The 18,732-nt window shown below is 34.1% G+C and overlaps 1 protein-coding gene across 6 annotated transcripts in view; it reads left to right on the top strand.

The window, feature by feature from the left end:
• MBD5 (methyl-CpG binding domain protein 5) overlaps window positions 1–18,732 on the top strand; it is a 402,321-nt gene that overhangs the window by 306,458 nt on the left and 77,131 nt on the right. Inside the window, exon 1 of one of the 6 annotated variants that reach the window (XM_058548924.1) lies at window positions 4,669–5,353. The exons of the other annotated variants lie outside the window; for them this stretch is intronic. The gene's annotated coding sequence lies outside the window, so the exon portion shown is untranslated. Of the gene's footprint in view, window positions 1–4,668; window positions 5,354–18,732 lie in introns of those variants that run through there. 6 annotated transcript variants of the gene reach the window in all.

Genomic DNA, 18,732 nt, shown 5'->3' on the forward strand with positions numbered 1-18,732 from the left:
AGTGAGTAGATGTTGAAGCCGTAATGAGAAGCAGAGTTTTTACCCCAAAATGAAAACAACAAACTTCTAATTTCATTGGTTCCTATGCATTACAAACCAGTGCTTCTAAGTTATCCTAACTCAAGTTAACCAGACATACCAGATTTGGGAGGCCAACAGCAGACATTTTGTTGTCCAGAACTCTGATCTCTTCTCACTTTTATCCTGGTTTGGGAAGTACGATCTTAGCCTGAAGTTCACCAACTTTGAAAGAGAAAGTCCAGCCTCCTCCCACATGAATTAGAGATAGAGCAGATGTTCTTAGTGTTCACGTTCAACCCTAACATACCTGAGGGGTTAGTAGCAGTGACACGATACAATGGCAGGAGAGAAACACTGAGGATACACTGTAATTTTGGATTGGAAGGAAAAGATCATGCTTATAATTTTAAGGTAGACATTTAGACAATGTTAACTTATTATTATGGTCTAGTATATTATTTACCATTTTTACTGCTTTATGTTAAAATCTTCTGATTTAAGATTTTATAAATAGCAAATACATTTTTGCATCAACAAAAATATCAGGTCTTATTCTTGTTTTCTGCTATACTGAATTCACCTTGCAGCTAGATTGTTTTTTGCCAGTATTATTTTTATCTTGTATTGGGATCAAGATTATATTAGTTTCATAAATAACTTGGGTAGGTTTTGCTCTTTTTATATTTTTTGGAACAACTTACAGGAAAGAGGAATTAACCTTATCTTGAAAATTTGGTGGAACCTACTAGCAAAGCCATCTGGTCCTGGGGTTTCCTAAGAGGAGTGATCTTTGACTATCACTTCAATTTCTTTATCATTTATTCACATTCTTTATTTCTTTATAACAATTGAAATATTTTATATTTTCCTGAGAATTTATCCGTTTCATCTCTGTTTTCAAATATGTTATATATAGTTGTTGATAATACTCATTCTTTTTTAATCTCTGTAGTGTCTATAGTTAGTTCCCCTTTTTCATTCTTTATTTTTTATTTACACATTCTCTCTTTTGTCTTTTTCAGTCTTGCCAGAAGTCTGCTTATCTTATTAATTTTTCAAATAATCAGCTTTTGGTTTGCTATTCTTCTTTGTTGTTTGTTGTTATTGTGGTTCTTGATGTTGTTCTCCATATCATCTGCCCTTCTATTTATTTCCTTCCTTCTTGTTTCTTTGGACTTGCTCTGTGTCTTTTCCAACTTCTTTAGTTGGATGCTTAACTCATTTAATTTTAACCTTTTTTGTTTCTTGATAAACATATTTGAGCTATGAACTTCCCTTTGACTCCTGCATCAACACTCATTCTTACTTTCTTTCCTAAGATCACTGAGGATTGGATTTTCCATTCCTTTTCAAGGTCAACCCTTTTCACTTTGACTTTTCCTTTCCTATCTCTTCCATGGCTTTGTTTTTAGTCCTTGTCTTAGTGTTGGAGTTTAGGGTGCAAGGAACAGAAATTCATTCATGTTAAGAGAAAAGAGGAGTTAGTAGAAGGATGCCAGTGGACCATGACTGGAAAACTATCAGATACCAAGGCAGCTCGTGCTCTCTCTCTCTCTGTCTCTACTTTAGAGGGACATTGTCTCTCATGGAACCTCTGCCTCTCTTCACACATTTCTGTCCTCTTCTGTTTCTCTAAAAGCTAGCTTCCTTATGCTGTATCTTATAGATGCTTCCTTTAGCCACTCATGGTTTTTATTTTGTCTAACTTCAGCTTTAACATGGCTCATTACTGCTGCATTATCTTTTTATATCAGTACTCTTTTATCTGAGTTTCCACCACTAATCAGTCAATTATTTCCATATTTCTTAGTTCATACTTCTAACAAAGAGAATCCAATTGGCTCAACTCATCTTTTCCTAATAGGTGACAGGTCATTAACCAACCTATATACCTATCATTAGTCAATCACCTGTATTGAGGAGTGAAGAACCACACCATATAACCTGTGCTATGATGGACAGGGGCTGTGGAAAAGACATTTTCCCTTAGGGACGTATTGGTAGAACAAGCTCCAGCCATTTCTAATAGTCCTTTCGTTCTTATATATTCAATTTCACTCCATTAGTTCCTTCTCCTCATATGTTAATTTTATTTAGTTTTGTCACTAAAAAAAGAAATCCTCTTTTGGTCCTGTTTTCATCTAGCTACCATCAACTCATTCTCCTTTTCACCTCATCCATTGTACTCAAAAAAGTAATATTGCTGTGTTCACATCCTCATCTCTCATTAACTTCTCATCCAATTGAAACTGGGCTTCCTCTTTTATTATGTTCCTGGAACTGTTCTCATCAAAGGCACCAGTAATCTTCTAATTGCCATATCCAGTGGAAATTTTTCAGTTCTAATTTCGCTGCCCTTTTTTCAATACCTGACATTCATAGCAACTTTCTTCTACAAATGTTCTACTCTCGTGGATTCCAGCAAACCCAACTAGAAGACAAGGGCAAGAAAGCTCCTGATGTAGTCCTAAAGCCGTGGATTCTGTGGTCTACACTTCCATGGTGTTGCTTATAAGCTTTTGACTATCCTTGCTCTTTTTCTTTTTGTGGGCTTTTCCTATGCCTCCCCACTGAAAATGTTGATTTGCCCCAGATTTCATATTTACCCACTACTCTTTTTACTCTATGTTCTCTCCACTTTTATAGTTTCAACTCTCACGTATAAACTGTATATTCCAAAACTCCCATTTCCATCCTGAACTTCCCCACAGAACTTAAGATTCTTATATCCATGGAGGATCTTTTAGCATCTCAAAGTCAATACATGCTAAACTGAATTTGTCATCCCTGCTCCCAGATTTGTTCCTCTTGTATTTTTTTGTTTGTTTCATTTGTTGATATAGCCATTTACCATTCAGACAAACTAGAATTATGAAAGTCTTCATAGTCTGGGATTGGAAAACATAAGACACACATGCTGCCATTCCTCCATCCCATGTTTATAACAGACATAGGACTCTTGAGCACACATGCTAACACTGCCTCATCCCGTTCTCATAGGTGTATACCTTTCATGGTTATCTGTCCTAATGAGGTTAGATGACATCACAGAATCCTTTTCTACATGGTGTTTCAGGCAACCACTGTCAATCAATTAGGATTGGTACCTTGCTTGTTCTCCACCCTGCTCTTTGTGCAGTCGGCTTTAGGACTACATCAGGAGCTTTCTTGCCCTTGTCTTCTAGTTGGGTTTGCTGGAAGGCATTTGTGGAAGAACAGAAAGTGGAAGGAGAGTGATATTGGGATGTTTATTCTTACAGGGGTTACCACAGGTTGGCTGCATCCCTTTACTGAAGGACACAACTCCTGTCAATACCCTCTTCAATTCCAGAAACTGTTCTTTTCTGACTTAAGGGTGATAATGGGTCTCCAGTATTGCCAGCCCTGGGGTCATACACTATCCCTTGTCAGATCCCCTAAATCTTGCCCACATCTTTATAGGTCAAGTTTTCCACAAATTACCCAATTTGAGTGTACTGTCTTGTTTTCTGCCAGGACCCTTACTGATGTAGCATGTGAGTTAAAACTTATTTGCCATCCCTTTCCTAGACTCCTTACATCATCCTCAGGCCCCACACATCCATATAATTACTAAGACTTGCTTATTTCAGATCCCAAATATTACTCAATTGTATCCTTGCTCTCTACTCTCACTCTCAAAATTCTGGTTCAGGCCCTCAGTATCTCTCTATGAAATAAAAATGTGTGAAATGGAAAAGGATTGATATTGAGGCCAACTATTTAGCAAAGGTTACCAATCTCTGGCAAACTGATTACATGGTCTACTTGATTATACTTGGCCTTATTATTCTCTGGTTAATTCATGAGTATGTATACTGTGGCCCCTATACTTCTAATCCTTATATCTTAAAAGGTTACTGATTTTTTTATTTTGTTTTATTTATAAATATAGGAAGCTTTTATCTAATGGAATCTCAGATGGAATTCTAATATATAGAATAAAAGTGGAACTGATTCTAGTTAAAGTAAGGTTAGCACCTAAGACACAATAGGAAAATTACTTCTCAGCATCTATTACCAGTGCTTAATAAATATGTCTTCTGTTTATTTTCTCCAGTTCTTACTCCACTGCCATCCTGGCCCTTTGCTGTATTAGCATGTATGAAATATTATCACTTGACCTTAGCCATGATACTGTAATAAATAGGCTGCTCCATTTTATTAACAGAGTTTGTTCTACCCGTGTTCACCAACATAATCAGAAACTGGTTATATTGAGATATAATGCTCTCATTCCATCTGGGCAGGGTGATTTTTCACTAAAGGTTCTTATTTCAAAGGCATTTGAATTTTCCATATATCATGAAGATTTATTTATTCTCATTTTTTTATCTACGAATTAAAGAAATTTGATGAATGAAATATGGAAAAGCTTCCGGTTTATCAGAAGAATTTCCATTCTAATTTAGGCTGAATATCGCTGTCAGATAAATATGACCCTGTAAGCCTTTTCACCAACTATAGTGTACAGCAAGACTTACTGAACTTGCAGTTAGCCAAAAAGTCTTTTTTAAATTATATACTATAAATTATATCTCCTCCATCTTCCATTTAACCTTATTTTTTAAAAGTAATTTTTTTTTTTTTACCCCTCTAAGGATATTTGGATCCTAATTCTGTTCTGTAACCATTAACCATTCTTCCAACTCATTGTGTCTTCATCCTAGTGAATGGAAAATGTTTATTTGGATAGGATTGCAGACAAAGCCTTTTGATCAGCCAATAGAGGACTCTCTTTAATAGGAGATTGAACTTGGACGTTGAGTCATAAATCTGTGAATAATTTAATCAATAGTGAATATATTCGACTTCTGAAATGTCATTTAGCTCTTATTTTACCATCTGGTCCACAAGGAGATTTCTAGCAACCTTGCCAAATAACTTCTTGAAATCAAATGTACTAGATCTTGAGCATTTTTCAGATCTGCCACGCAAGTAATACTTTCTGAAAATGATTGAGGTCAGTCTGACATGACTTGTTCTTGATGAAGCCAAACTAGATCATAGGTATCACTACCTTCCTTTCTAAACACATGTAAAGCTATCTGTTTATTGATTCCTTCTAGAAATCTTGCAAGGCTTAAAAGCATGATTTAAGCCTGACTGGTCTATAGTTTGAGATCTCCACATTCTTTTCCTTTTTAAAAAAAATAGAAACAGTTTTGTTATCTAGTCTTCCAGTATCCCTTCTAGTCTCCATAGTTCTTCAAGTCCACTCATCAACCCAGTGATCTCATTGCCAGGTTCTCTCATTGGTTTCTTTCAGGAAATCATCTAGGTCAAGATGCAGGTAGGAGATCTGTTAAAGCAGGTAAGACATCAGTTACTATTTTTTCACCTGTTTGAGATTGTGATTTATTCTTTTTAAAAAATCTTTTATTTTGAAATGATTTTACACTTACAGAAGAGTTACAAAAATAGTACAGAGCATTTCCCTGTAGGCTTTGTCTGCCCTCCCCTAATGTTAATGTCTTGCATAGCCATAATCTTTATCAATTATCAAAACTAAAAAATTAATATTGGTACAATATTATTAACTAAACTATAGACTTTATTCTGATTTCACCACTTTTTCCATTAATGTACTTTTTCTTTTCAAGATACAATCCAAGATCCTACATTACATTAGTTTTCGTGTCTCCTTAGTCTCCTCCAATCTGTTCAAGTTCCTCATTTTTTGTCTTGATTAGATTGAAAGTATGCATTTTGAGGACAGATATTAGGAAGTCATGTACCCTTCTCAGTGCATTATAGTAGCTGGCACATAATGTTAATATGTGTTATTACTGATGATGTTACCCTTGATCACTTGGTTTAGGGGGTATCTGTCAGGTTTATCCACTGTGAAGTTGCTAATAAATATAACTTTATAAATTTAAATAAATATATATAAATAATATAAATAATATAAATATAAATTATAAATATAGCTATACTTTATAAATTAGTTACTTTGTAACTAATAAATATTTGGAAGGAGATAACTCTGATACCATGCAAATATCCTCTTCTTAAACCTTCATCTACTATTTTACTATCTTTAGCATTCATTAATGGATCATGCCTGCCACAATTATTACTATGGTGTTCTAATAGTGATTTTCTATCTCCCTTGTTCCTTCTGCATTTGTTGATTGGAATTCTTCTGTAAGTAAGAGTTGTTCCTTCTTTTATTTTAGTGATTTTATTGAGATATAGTTGACATACAATAAGCAACACATATTTAAGGACTACAGTTTGGTGTTTTAACATATGTGAAACTATCACCACAATCAAGATAATGAACATAAATAACCATAACCACCAAAAGTTTCCTTATATTCCTTTCTAATCCCTACCTCTCTTTTCTCCTCACCTCCATTGATGTCCACAAGCAACCACTGACCTGCTTTCTGTCACTATAAATTAGTTTGCACTTTCTAGAATTTTACATAAATGGAATAATACAGTATATACTCTTTTCATTTGGCTTTTTACACTCAGGATAATTATTTTGAGATTGATTCTTGCTGCTACATGAGTCAATAGTTCCTTTTTTTTACTCCTGAGTTATATTCTACTATACTAGATGTACCACAGGTAGGTATCTGTTCACCCATTGATAGATATTTGGGTTGTTTTCAGTTTTGGCTGTCAGAAAAGCATTCTAGCTTTCTTTCAGTTAGTGTTAACAGGATTTATCTTTGTCTGTAATTTTATTTTTGACCTATTGTGTCACTATATTTAAAGTGTGATTTTTGTAGGCAGCATATAGTTAGGCTTTGCTTTTTTATACAATCTGACAAACTCTGCCTTTTAATTGGGGTGTTTCGACCATTTGCATTTAATGTGGTAATTGATATGGTTAGGTATAAGTCTATCATTGTCCCATGTGTTCCGTTTTATATTTGTCCCATCTGTTCTTGTGCTTTTTCCCCTCTCTTTCTGCCTTCTTTTAGATTGAGTACTTTTTATGATTCCATTTTTATCTCCTTTAACGGCTTTTTGCCTATAATTATTTGTTGTGTTATTTTAGTGATTGTTTTAGGGTTTATAGTATACATCTTTAACTTCTCACCATCTACCTTCAAATGATATTCTATTACTTCACTTGTAGCATTAGAACCTTACAATTAGTGTACTTTCCTTTTTCCCCTTTTAGCTTTTATGATATAGTTGTCATATATTTTAGCTTTTCTTGTATTATAAACCCCACGCTACAGTTTTTAAAATTTAAATTGTCAATTATCTTTAAATAAATTTAAATATAAGAAAAAGATCTTGTATGTTTACCAATATAATTACTATTTCTGCTTCTCTTCGTTCTTTTCTCTTAGATCCAGATTTCAATCTGGTATCATTTTGCTTCTTTTCAAAGGAGTTTCTTTACCATTACATTACTGCAAGTCTGCTAGTGACAAATTCTTCCAGCTTTTGTATATCTGAAAAAATCTTTATATCCCCCTCATTTTTGAAAGATATTTTTGCTGTATATAGAATTCTAGGTTGACAGGTTTTGGGGGATTTCTTACTACTTAAAAGATGAGAGCCAACGACATTCTCACATGCATTGAGGAATCTGCTATCATCTTTAACTTTGTTCTTCTCTACATAACACGTTTTTTTCCCCACTAGCTGCCTTTAAGACCTTTTCTTTATCTCTGGTTTTGAGCAATTTGATTATGATGTACCTCAGGGTAGTTTCCTTCATGCTTTTTGTGCTTGGGATTTATTTTACTTCTTGGACCTCTGGGTTTATAGTTTTCATCAAAGTTTTCATCATCATCATCTGGGAAAATTTCAGCCATTATTTCTTTAAAAATTTTTTTGTCTCTTGGTTTCTCTTCTCCTTCTGGGATTCCAGTTACACACATAGTACTTGAATCATCCCACAGATCATGGATAATCTCTTCATATTTTTTCAGTCTCTTTTCTTTCTCTGTTTTATTTTGGATAGTTTCTATTGTTATGTCTTCACGTTCACTAATCTTTTCTTCTGCAATGTCTAATTCTGCTGTTAATCCCATTCAGTGTATTTTTCATCTCATACGTTATTGTTTTCATCTCTACAAGTTCAGTTAGGGTTTTTTTTACTATCTTGCATATTTCTCTATCTCTTTGAACATATGGAATACAATTATAATAATTGTATTAATGTTGTTATCTGCTAATTCTAAAATCTGTCAATCTGGATCAATTTCAATTGATTGATTTTTTTAATTGGAATTTTTATTGAGTTAATTGTAGATTCACATGCAATTGTAAGAAATAATACAGAGAAATCCCATGTACACTTTACCCAGTTTCCCCCAATGGTAACATCTTGTAAAACTAGTAAACTATCACAACCAGAATATAATAATACAAAACACTGATCTTGTTTCGATTTTCCCAGGTTTACTTTTACTTATTTGTGTGCATGTGTGTGTGTTTAGTTCTATACAATTCTATCTCATATGTAGGTTCATGTATCCACCACCACAGTCAAGGTACAGTTCCATCACCACAACAATCCTTCATGTTACCCTTTTATAACCAAACCCATTTCTATCCTGCCTCCACCCGATCCCCATCCCTAACGCCTGCAACAACTAATCTGTTCTCCATTTCTAAAATTTTGTCACTTCAAAAATGTTAAATAAATGGAATCATATAGTATGTAAGCTTTTGGGGTTGGTTTTTTCATTCAGCATAATTCCCTGGAGGTTCATCCAAGATTGATTCATTTTTATCCTCACTATGTTTTTTATTTTCCTGCTTTGCATGTCTGATAATTTTTATTTGATGCTAGATATTGTGAATTTTTCCTTGTTGAGTACTGAGTATTTTTGTATGCCTTTAAATTCTTCAGCTTTGCTCTGGAATGCAGCTTAGTTACTTGGAAATAACAATTTGATCCTTTCAGGTCTTGCTTTTAAGACTCATTAGGCAGTACCAGAACAGTGTTTAATCTAAGTCTACTTATTCCCCACTACTGAACAAGATACTTCTGAGTATTCTACTGAACAAGATACTTCTGAGTATTCTACCCTATACTTCATGAATTGTGAAGTGTTCTAGTTCCTAGCCCAGTGTGAGTGCCAAATGCCATTTGCTCTGTCCTTTCAGGTGATTCTTTCCTCTGCCTCAGTTTCCTCATATGCATGCACTGATCAGTACTCTGCCAGACACTCAGAGGGAACCCTCTGCAGATCTCTGCATTTCTCTCTTCTTCATCACTCTGTCCTGCACACTCTCAGGGCCATACTCTCCCTCACTCTTCGGCTGTGTCTCCTCAACTTAGAGAGTCTGCAACTGGGTTCACCCTCTCTGCACACAGACTGGAAACTCACTTAAGGCAATAAGCTAGGGCAGTTCTAGGGCTCATCTCCTTTGTTTTCTGTTTCTGAAAGATCCCTGTCCTTGATTGCCTTAAAAACCATTGTTTCATATATTTTGCTTGTGTTTTTTTGGTTGTTTCAAGCAAGAGGGCAGATCTGACCCCTGTTACCCCATCTTGACCAGAAGCCAAAGTCCTCTATGATTTATTCTTAATCAAATTTATTTTTTCATTTTGACATAAGGTTCATTCTCTTTGATCAAAAAAAAAGAAACAAAATTGAAGTTTTATTTTCTTTGAATTTCAGTTATTACAATGTTCATCCAAGTAAAAGTCTTTCCCTTAATCTTCTTGTTGTTCTAATCATAACTGTAAAAGTACCTTTTATATTTTTAGGATTTTTCTAAAGCCTCAATTCATTCTGAACTTGATAATTTTTTTTTTAAACATCTCCCTCACTGGATTTTTTGGTTTTTTTTTTTTTTTTTGAGGAAGACTCACCCTGAGCTAATATCTGTTGCCAATCTTCCTCTTTTTCTTTTTTCTCCCCAAAGCCCCAGTACATAGTTGTATATCCTAGTTGTAGGTCCTGCCTGCTAGTTCTTCCATGCGGGATGCCGCCTCAGCATGGCTTGATGAGCAGTGAGTAGGTCTGCGCCCATGATCCAAACCTGTAAACCTGGGATGCTGAAGCAGAATTTGCATACTTAACGGCTGTGCCACCAGGCTGGCCCCTGGACTTGATAAATTTTTTGACGTTTTTCTCACATGCCGTTTCATTTTTCCCTCCCTTCTTTTCTTTCTACCTTTCTTCCTTCTTTCCATTCAGAAAATATTTTTTGTGCTATAATGTGCCAGATGCTATGCTAAGCACTGAGGATAATGCCATGAAAAGGATAGACAAAGTCCTAGCTCTGTTGCTTAAATTCTAGTGATGGGAGAAAGGCAATAAACACCGAAACAAATTATTTTAGTTAGGAACATATGCTATGAAGAAAATAAACAAGATGGTCTTTTGAGGTGATATTTGAGCTCAAATATTAGAAGAGTTTTAGAAAAGGGAACAGCAACTGTGAAAACCCAAAGTCCAGAATAAGTTTGATACTTTCAAAGAACAGAATAAACAACGTGACTGGAGAGTCATTTACAAAGAAGAAAGTGATACAAAATGTGGTCAGGGAAGTATTCAAAGGTCAAATCACGTAAAGTCTTGAAGGCTGAATCGTAGGTTTATGTGCCTTTCCTTTTATTTTTTAAACATGGCCTCTTTATACCTAAGCCACAAAGAAGCTCCCTCTGCAACCCCTTGAGCCTCTACAAATCTCTCTCTGGTTTCTTCATCTTTGGACTTAGGCTGGTTGTACGGTCATGATCTGAGTGTCCTTTTTTGAAAAAAAAAATAATAACTTCAAAACCTTTTTTCCCTTCCTTATAACAGATGTTGACCATGCACTTTTGTCTGTCTTTGAATACTTTTAAAATATGCTTTTCCGAAATCTAAAATACCTGTGTAACCACTCCCAATGTGCACTTCCTGGGCTATTAAAATCTCCAAGATAACATGACCCATTTCTCCAATTATTGCAGTTATGCCTATTATTATTAGTCAGAGTTAAATACAAAGAAGTAGCTTAAGAGACAGTTGTGAACAAGCATCCAAAATTTTTTCAGATTGTCAGCTTTTATCACAAGGACTTCTAGCAGATTGCTTCTCCCAATCTATTGTTAATACAGCAAAAAAGAGATGGCTTCCTAAAGTGCAGTTAAGGTCTTGTCACTCCTCTGCTTATACTCTTTTGATGGCTTCTCATTGCAATTAAAATAAAATTCAAAATATGATTATGAATAATAAAGCCCTACATGATTCCCTCCCTGCCTATTTTTCCAACCTCATCTCATGCTACTCCCCCCTTTCCTCATGACACTCCAGCGTCATCAATCTCCCTTCAGTTTTTAGAACATACCAGCTCTCGTCCAGCTCTGGAATTTTGCACATGCTGTTTCCTTTGCCTGGAATACTCGCTCCCTGATTCTCTTCTCATGGACAGTTTCCTTCCTCATCCTTCAGGTCTTACTTAAATTTCACCTCCTCAGAGAGGACTTCCCATCTATGTAAAGGAGATCTTTCCTACCTCTTGCTCTTGTTCTCTTTAGGCCTGTGTTTATTTCTTTTATAGCACTTAACATGACCTGCAGTTATTTTATTTATGTATTTGTTTATTGGATTTTGGACTGTCTCCACCACTACAATGTAAGCCTCCCAGTTACAGTACCCCTAGTGCCTAGGCCTATTTCTGATATATAGTAGGCCCTAATTTAAATGATTTAAATGATTTCATTTGAGTTTATACCTAGTTCATATATTTTTGAATGAATGATAAACATATTAGAAAGCAAATCATAAAACTTAGAATAAAATTGACTTTTCAACAAAGATTTTCTTTCATACTGAAGTGTTATAAAGTCCATTGAGGGAAAAAGGACATATAGGTATTGTAAAATCCTCATTATCTGAATTCATGATTCAGTGTGACCTGGTTACTCTTGTTTATCTATTGCTGAACAAATGAAAAAAATTAACATCAACATGATCATCTCAAAACATGCATTTTTGCGAAATACAGTTTCATTTTTAATTATATATGACGTCTTCTTTTTGCATTTTGTAAGATTAATGAAGACTTGGTAATATGAAATTGCCTAGTGGCTCTCTGATATTTTATATATACATAATATATAGAAGTGTGTTTCTATTAATATAAATATAAATATTATATAAATATATATTATACATAAATATACATAATATACATGAATATACATGTATACCTAGACACGTAAATATACATATATATATGAAGTAGACTGAAGCTGCCAGGAATTTTCTTAAAAAAATAGGAAGTATATAGTAGTGAGCCATTTGAGTAATGCCTGATATAAAACCATGGTTGAAAATATGAAATAGTATCGGATTTTATCTCTTTATCATTCAGCATTAGTCACACAACACTGTTAAATCACAGCACTTGTATTACAATAACCTGGCATTTTTTTTCAAAAATGATATTGTCTGTTGAAGTGTTCATGCTTAAAATATACAAGTTATCACTGCACTTGTCTGTGAAATGTTCATGCTTGAAACATTAGAATTATCATTGCAGTCACATCTTTGGATTTATTTATTAATTATTTATTACTACTTAGAAATGACAGGATAGTCTAAATTTGAAATTTACATGAGGGTTTCAGGATTATTTTCTTATAAATTTTGTAAATTCCTTTCATTTGTCCCTCTTGATTTTAGTGTGAAAAATTATAGTTGTGTTTTGTAGCTGCCTGCTGTGTTTAATAGATGATTTATATGTTAACATCTGTTTTCTGATTCTAATGTGGATATCTTTCTGACAAAAATAATGAATCAATAGCTAGTAATACTGCTTAGCCATGAGCTAGAATTAATATACGCTCATAACCTATTTCAGAGACTTTGACTCTGTAGGTCAATAGAGACTGATTTATTAGCTGATTGGTTATTCTGAATCATCAGTGTCCATCTTGAAAACTGTAAAAATAAAAATATTAAAATATATCCCAATTGACGTTTGAAAACAAAAAACTGCAAAAAAGAGTAAAGTCTTCAAATGATACCTATAGTTAGACCTAAAAAAGCTTTATCTTTTTATTCTGCATCTTTGCCTCTGTATCAGGTTGCCATGGAAATTTTTTCATTAACATCAGTTTGATTTGCCCAGAGATAAAATTACTTGCATCATCTCATCTCCTAATGTTCCTAAAGCCTCCTAAGCCAACTTCAGTGTTTTAACCTCCAGGTCATTCCAGATTCCCAAGAGTTCCGGCCATGCTGAGTATTCTTGAAAAGCAAATGTAACGCATTGATGTGTTCAATGTTAGTATCAAGGTTGCTGTCATTTTTTCATTGTTGGTCCAAAAAATTTTTTTTAAGTATTTTAAGTCATCGTGGAAATGGATTTGGATTGTAAACTGAAGAATTCCAAGGACATTTACATAATAAAAATAAAGAAACAAAGTCAAATGCTTATATAAAGGCTTGTACTTAGTGTTCTAGGCTTTTTGTTATAAAATATTAAAGTGTGTGTTAGTGAACATAGAAAAACAGTATTTAGTTTGAGTAATTGGACATCTCTATGTTACATGTTAAAATTCATGCCTGAGTCAGTACTTGAAAGTAAATATTCAGCTTGTGTAGATTTCCAAAAATAAACATAATTTTGTTCTTTCTAATAACTTGATGCCACTTAAGATGCCACGTGGTTTCCAAAAGTTATTGCACAGGTTTTGAGAGAACATACCATGCATTATTTGTTTTTGAGCACCTCGATATATAGTAGGTACTCAGTATGTGTTTGTTTGAACTAACATGTAATTTTAGTCTCTGAAGATTAAGATACAAGATTACTTTTACTAGGCCCACCCAAAGATGAAAAGGTTGGAAATTCATGGTATTTTATGTAAAGAGGAACCCGTTTTCACCATCTATAGATACTAAAAGTACTACAACCTTCTGAATGATATTTAAATGTTACCTAAATGTTTTTACACTTAGAACATGTTAAACTCACTTTTCTTCACTTGACAGTATGTCTAGGAAGTCTTTCCATATCGCCATAGAAATACCTCTTTTAATTGTTGTATAATCGTCCATAGTATGAATGTTTTATAATTTATTTACCAATTCCCTAATTAATAGGCATTTAGGTTCTTTTGTGTTTTTCATTCTAATGATCAATGCTACTGTGAATATCATTTTACATAATTCTTTGTGCACACATTGGATTGTTTTTCCAGGCATGATGAAGAAGCGGAATTGCTGTTTCAAAGGATGTGCACATCTTAAATTCATATAGATACTGATACATTACCCTCCTAAAAGCAATAACAGTTTGTCCTTCTACCACTAGTTTATGACACTAGCTTTTTTCCCATAGTCTTGACAAAACATATTAGCAGTCTTTTTTAAATGTTTACACATCTTATAAGTGAAAAGCAATACGTCTTTATTGCTTTATTTTGCATTTTCTGATTACTACTTAGCTTGAGCTTCTTTTCTTATGCTTACTGGCCTTTTGCATTTCCTCTTCTCAGCTTATCCATATTTTACTGTCCATTTTTCTTTTAGGCTCTTTATCCTTTTTCTTATTGATTTTTAGAAGTTCATTATACATTCTAGTTATTAATACTTGGACTGTTATATATGTTGCAGATATTTTCCCCCGGCTATCAATTGTCTTTTAAGTTTTTTGGTAGTTCTTTTGCCGAACAGAAGTTTTAAATTTTGATATAGTCAAATTTACCAGTCTTTTTCCTTATGGCATTTGTTTTTTGTATCTCCTTTAGAAGGCCTTCATAAATGGCACAAATAAACATATTCTTTTATATTTTCTTAATGCATTTATATTTTAGTTTGGTTTACTTTTTGGTTTTGATTTAAGTCTTGAATCATCTGGAATGCATTTTTGTGAATTACATGAGTTATGGAAGTAACTAGTTTTTCTTTTTTTCCAAATGAGTATCCAAGTGTCCCAACACCAATTATTGAATTGGCCATTTTCCTATTGATTTAAAATGCCACCTCTATCATGAATTAAATTTGCATATCTATGAGTTTATTTGTGTCCACTCTCTTGTATTATACTACTTGCCTATTCTTGCACCTCAATAATGCAACTTTTTGACATAATTTACTATTGGATGGGGCAATTTACCTTCTTGTTTTTATATGTTGGTATAAACCCAGCTGCCCTCTAACTACTTTTGTCATTGGTTCTAATAATTTTTCAGTTTGGGTTTTTGAGGTAAAAGATCATACTGACTTTAGGTACTGACAGTTTTGTCTCTATTTCTATTCATTATATCTCATTTAATAGTTATTTGTCTTGCTAAATATTCAAGACCAATTCATTTCCACATAAACACTTGTGAAGGGGCCCATTTCTATCAACTTCTGCAGAAGGTTTTTTCCGTCTCTACCTGTCTGTCCCCCTCCCAAATTCAGTCCTTATCCATTCATGCAAGGTGGAGTTCAGTTATTTTTCCCGATTTCTGTAGCCTCCACCTTTTTTTTTTTTTAATTCTTTACTTTAAGCTTGAATTATATAAACTCATATGTGAGGGTGAGGGAGTTAGGAAAGATGGGGAAGAGATTCAAAAGTAGAATAGCCATTATATTAATGTTTTCTGATCTGATAAAGAATTTTTCTTTATTTATTTATTTGAACATTTAATCACTTTTTCCTTATAATTTTCGTGGGTCTATGTTTTGTCTCCCCAATATTTTAACTCCTTCAGGTCAGACTATTTCTGCTGCCTTTTATAAACCCACAGTTCTTTTCCTCCTCCCTTTATACCTGTATTGCATGTTCTTTAATTTCATATAGACCTTTATTCCAGCTTTTTTTCCATATCTTCAATAACACAGTGGCCAATCTTAAACTTCATCACTCCTCTGTCTTTTGCCCACCCGTCTCCAAAACCCTGGTCCTGTTTTATTTATGTTTGTGTTTTTCTTACATTTTTAAAACTTTTTATTTTGAAATAATTTCAAACTTACAGAGAAGTTACAGCAATACAAAGAACTCTCTTCACACAAAATCACCAGTTGTTAACATTTTGCCATATTTGCTTTATCGTTCTCTCTCTGCCTCCCTCTCTGTGTATATTTGTGTATATTTTTAGACAAATTTGATATTAAATTGCAAATATTATGTGATCTATTTTGTTTTTACTTTTTCCATGCCTTACTCAATAAGCCAGAGGTCCAACTCTGTCCATACTGCTCTCATCTAAGTCATGTTCTTGTAGATAAGGCCACATTTTGGATTCTGCCATAAATTCAAGATTACTAACCTCTAATTGGCTTTCAACACTGCCTGTATATGAGTGACTGTTTTTTAAATTTGCAAGCGCAGGGGTGTTTGGGATATAATTTTCTTATGATAGTCTGTATTTATGGGAATTTATCAGATGACACATTCTGTGTGATTTCAGTTGTTTGGAATCATTGAGATTTCCTTTATAGCCAGTTATTATTATTTATTTACCAAGTATTTATATAGTACTTAATATGGGCCAGGCACTAAGTACTTTTCAAATGTTCATTTATTCAATTTTCTCAACACTGTGTGGAAGATACTATTATTTTCTTCATTTTGCGGATGAGGAGACTGAGGGACAGAGACATAACTTGCCCTCAGTCACACAACAGATAGTAGAGCTGAGAGTTTAATCCCAGCAGTCTGGATCCGGTATTCATGCTCTTAACTACCATACTATTCTAGTTTTTCCAATCTCATATGTGCTTTTAAAAAATATGTATCTATAGTTCCTATAGATTTATGTAGTTCTCTATGTATTTCCATTGGACTGAGCATGTTAATTGTGTAGTTTTGATCTTGTATATCTTTTTTTTTTCTTTCTGCTGGGAAAGATTCGCCCTGAGCTAACATCTGTTGCCAATCTTTCTCTTTTTTTCTTTTTTTTTTTCCCTCTCCAAAGCCCTGGTACGTAGTTGTATATTCTAGTTGTAAGTCCTTCTGGTTCTTCTATGTGAGCCACCACTGCAGCATGGCTACTGGCAGATAAGTGGTGTGGTTCCACGACCAGGAACCGAACCTGGGCCACCAAAGTGGAGAGCGCCAAACTTTAACCACTAGGCCATCAAGGCTGGCTCCGATCTTGTTTATCTTTATTAATTTCTTGCCTATTTATCAGTTTCTGAGAAATGTTTGTTGACTGTAGATTGATCAATTTCTCATGGTATTTCTGTCTTTTTTTTTTTTTTGGTGAGAAAGATTGGCCCTGAGCTAACATCTGTGCCCATCTTCCTCTGTTTTGTATATGGGATGCTACCACAGCGTGCTGGATAAGTGGCGCATAGGTCTGTGCCCGGGATCCAAACCACGAACCCCAGGCCACTGAAGCGGAGCGTGCAAGCTTAACCAGTACGCCACCGGGCTGGCCCTCTGTAATTCTGTCCTTTTTTATGTCCGTTATTTTAAGATATTGTTAGGTATATCTATTTTCAGAGTTCTTATTTCTCACTAAGATTTTTTATTTAATCATTATATAATAACTTCTTTTATCAATATGTTTTTTAAAATATTAAGAGAATCAAATAAAAATAGACCTTTGAGCCTAAAAACAACTTCATCATTTCAATGTGAAGTTCAGACTCTTGGTCACAAACAAATAAGTGTTACTTTTGTAACAGCAATAGAGAAGGCCTCTTATCCAACACAATCTGAACCTGTAGTTGGTTCATTAATTGAAGATTTATTAAAGCAGAGAATCATAAAAAATACTTATAATTAAGCGTTTTATTTTGACTTATAATGTATAAATGTATATTCAGTCAACAATCTTTTTAGATCAAAGTCTTTCTCTAATTATGAGTTTACTTATTGGGGTACGGCATTGTCTTTACACCAATAATGTAACATCAAAAATTATTTTTTTTAAACTTTGGAGAAGAACAAGAACTCAAAGACACTTGCAAGATGATCTAAATTCAGAATTATTCAAGATTTTTAGGGTTTTCCCTCCCAAATTCTCCTCTTTCCCATCTTACTCACATCATTTTTTAAGAGGCTGGTGTTAAAAGCTATGCTTTCAACTTAATTTTCATGGAAAAAGTCATTCTCTTTTCATACTTATATTTTATGAGTTTACAAAATACTTTATTAAATACCTAAATTACATCAGCAAGTATTATTGGCTCAGATAGCTTTGGAGAAGATTCAACTGATATTGGAAAGCATACAACTCAACTGGTAAGAACAGAGGTAAACATTCATCTGTTTTCAAATGAAAATGCTATTTTGATTAATTCAATGATTTGTTTAAGTAGAGGTCAGTTAAGCGAGTTTCCTCTATAGTTCAAATCAGAATATGTTCTTCAAGCATATAAAGGCAAAATCACTGAAAAATTATTCTCCATCTGATAGTTGTCATTATCAGAAAATAACTGCATGAGCGAAATTGCATTTATAAGTTAAGATACTTGTAGACTAGCAATGCTTATGTTAGAAATGCTATGGGTCTTGGATACCAAAGCTGTTTTTAGCTTATGTGCATAGAGATTCACCTTATACTAGGGAGATTGATTTGTTTTTTAAAGCTATATTTGGGGCCAGCCCCGTGGCTTAGTGGTTAAGTGCGCGCACTCTGCTGCTGGCGGCCTGGGTTCGGGTCCCGGGCGCGCATCAACGCACCGCTTCTCCGGCCATGCTGAGGCCGCGTCCCACATGCAGCAACTAGAAGGATGTGCAACTATGACATACAACTATCTACTGGGGCTTTGGGGGAAAAAAATAAATAAATAAAAATCTTTAAAGCTATATTTGTAATACTCCCTA

The sequence above is a fragment of the Diceros bicornis genome, chromosome 10 (genome assembly GCF_020826845.1).
Source record: "Diceros bicornis minor isolate mBicDic1 chromosome 10, mDicBic1.mat.cur, whole genome shotgun sequence".
NCBI lineage: Eukaryota > Metazoa > Chordata > Mammalia > Perissodactyla > Rhinocerotidae > Diceros > Diceros bicornis.